The sequence below is a fragment of the Rhopalosiphum padi genome, unplaced genomic scaffold (genome assembly GCF_020882245.1).
Source record: "Rhopalosiphum padi isolate XX-2018 unplaced genomic scaffold, ASM2088224v1 scaffold29, whole genome shotgun sequence".
NCBI lineage: Eukaryota > Metazoa > Arthropoda > Insecta > Hemiptera > Aphididae > Rhopalosiphum > Rhopalosiphum padi.
Window position 1 is genome coordinate 1 of NW_026870017.1, and position 3,153 is coordinate 3,153.

The 3,153-nt window shown below is 19.9% G+C and overlaps 1 pseudogene; it reads left to right on the forward strand.

The window, feature by feature from the left end:
- Window positions 1–2,488: 2,488 nt before the first annotated feature.
- On the forward strand, window positions 2,489–3,153 carry LOC132931562 (cytochrome c oxidase subunit 2-like; annotated as a pseudogene).

Below are 3,153 nucleotides of genomic sequence, written 5' to 3' on the forward strand. Positions count from 1 at the left end.
TTTCACTTATGATTACCTTCAATAATAGAAGGATTAAATTGATTTTCATGCCTATTAATAATAACTTGACAAAAAATTTCCCCATTTGTTTTAATTTCATATCTAAATATTGATAAAAATTTAATTTTCTTAATTATTTTAATTTCAATAAACTCAATTTTTGGAATAAATCAAAATTCTATACGTAAAATCTTAGCAATATCTTCAATCAATAATTCAACATGAATACTATTTGCAATTTTAATAAATAATAAATTATGAATCAATTATTTTTTAATTTACTCAATTTTAAATTTTTTAATTATTAAAATTTTAAATAATTATAATATTAATTATATTAATCAAATAAAATTTTTTAATTTAAATTTTTTCTTTAAACTAAAATTTAATAATATTAATTTTTTTCAATTATAGGATTACCACCTATAATTGGGTTTTTAATAAAATGAATATTAATCAAAAACTTAATTTATAATAATTTATATTTAATTATAATAATATTAATTATATTAACAATTTTAAATTTATATTTTTATATTTAAAATAACTTATTTCATATTATTTAATTTTAACTTATTCAATAAATGATATCTTCAATTAAAAAAAAATAATTACAACTTATTAATATTTATTAACTTCTTTAGATTATTTTTTAGTTATTTATTTATTTATTAAGGTTTTAAGTTAAATTAAACTATTAATCTTCAAAATTAAAATATTTTTTTTTTAAACCTTAATTAAAATAATTAATACCTTTAAATTTGCAATTTAATATCATAGAATTTGAATATAAAGTTATTGATAAAAAGATTTTTTTAAATCTATATATAAATTTACAATTTATAACCTATTATCAGCCATTTTATCTATAAAATGAATCTTTTCAACCTAATCATAAAGATATTGGAACTTTATATTTTTTATTTGGTATTTGATCAGGTATAATTGGTTCATCCCTTAGAATCTTAATTCGACTAGAACTAAGTCAAATTAATTCAATTATTAATAATAATCAATTATATAATGTAATTGTTACAATTCACGCTTTTATTATAATTTTTTTTATAACTATACCAATTGTTATTGGTGGTTTTGGAAATTGATTAATTCCTATAATAATAGGATGCCCTGATATATCATTCCCACGATTAAATAATATTAGATTTTGATTATTACCTCCTTCATTAATAATAATAATTTGTAGTTTTATAATTAATAACGGAACAGGAACAGGATGAACAATTTATCCCCCTTTATCTAATAATATTGCTCATAATAATATTTCAGTTGATTTAACAATTTTTTCTCTACATTTAGCAGGAATCTCATCAATTTTAGGAGCAATTAATTTTATTTGTACAATTTTAAATATAATACCTAATAATATAAAATTAAATCAAATTCCATTATTCCCTTGATCAATTTTAATTACAGCTATATTATTAATTTTATCCTTACCTGTTTTAGCTGGTGCAATTACTATACTTCTTACTGATCGTAATTTAAATACATCATTCTTTGACCCTGCAGGAGGAGGAGATCCAATTCTTTATCAACATTTATTCTGATTTTTTTGGACATCCAGAAGTATATATTTTAATTTTACCCGGATTTGGATTAATTTCACATATTATTAGTCAAGAAAGTAATAAAAAACGAAACATTCGGTAATATTAGTATAATCTATGCTATACTAACTATTGGATTATTAGGATTTATTGTATGAGCACATCATATATTTACAATTGGAATAGACGTTGATACACGAGCATATTTTACATCAGCAACTATAATTATTGCAATTCCAACAGGAATTAAAATTTTTAGATGATTAGCTACTATTTATGGATCTAAAATTAATTTTTCACCTTCCACAATTTGATCTTTAGGTTTTATTTTTTTATTCACAATTGGAGGATTGACAGGAGTAATTCTTGCTAATTCATCTATTGATATCATTCTTCACGATACTTACTATGTAGTAGCTCATTTCCACTATGTATTTATCAATAGGAATTGTATTTGCTATTATTGCTAGTTTAATTCATTGATTCCCAATTTTCACTGGATTTTCAATAAATAATTTTATTTTAAAAATTCAATTCATTTTAATATTTATTGGGGTAAATATAACTTTCTTCCCCCCAACATTTTTTAGGTTTAAATGGTATACCTCGACGATACACAGATTACCCAAATAATTTTTTTACTATGAAATATAATTTCATCAATTGGTTCAATAATTTCAACATTTAGAATTATTATTTTAATTTATTGTATTTGAAATAGAATTTTTTTAAAAAAAACAACTATTTTTAAATTAAATTTAAGAAATTCTATTGAATGAATTCATAATTTACCACCCTTAGAACATTCATATTCAGAATTACCTCTAATTATTAATTTCTAATATGGCAGAAACTATATGCAATGAACTTAAAATTCATTTATAAAGAATAATCTTTTTTTTAGAAATTATAACTTGAATAAAACTAAGATTTCAAAATATAGTAATTCACCACTAATAGAACAATTAATTTTTTTTCACGATCATACAATTTTCATTATTATTATAATTATAACAACAATTACTTATATAATAATTTTTATTATAAAAAATAAATTTATTAATATTAAAATCTCTGAAAATCAAATAATTGAATTTATCTGAACTACAACTCCACCAATTATTTTAATTTTTATTGCTATACCTTCACTTCACCTACTATACTTAATAGATGAAATTAAATGCCCAATTTTAACAATTAAAATTTTTGGTCATCAATGATTCTGATCATATGAATATTCAGATTTTTCAAATATTGAATTTGAATCTTATATAATAAATGAATTAAATAAAGAAAATTTTCGATTAATTGAAGTAGATAATAAAACTATTATCCCATTTAAATTTAATATTCGACTCTTAATTTCGTCAGACGATGTAATTCATTCATGAACAATTCCAAGTTTAGCTATTAAAATTGATGCAATCCCAGGACGAATAAATCAAATTAATCTTTTTATAAATCGACCAGGAATATACTTTGGACAATGCTCAGAAATTTGTGGTATTAATCACAGATTTATACCTATTCAAATTGAATCAATTAATTTAAATAAATTTATTTATTGAATTAAAAATTTTTAATT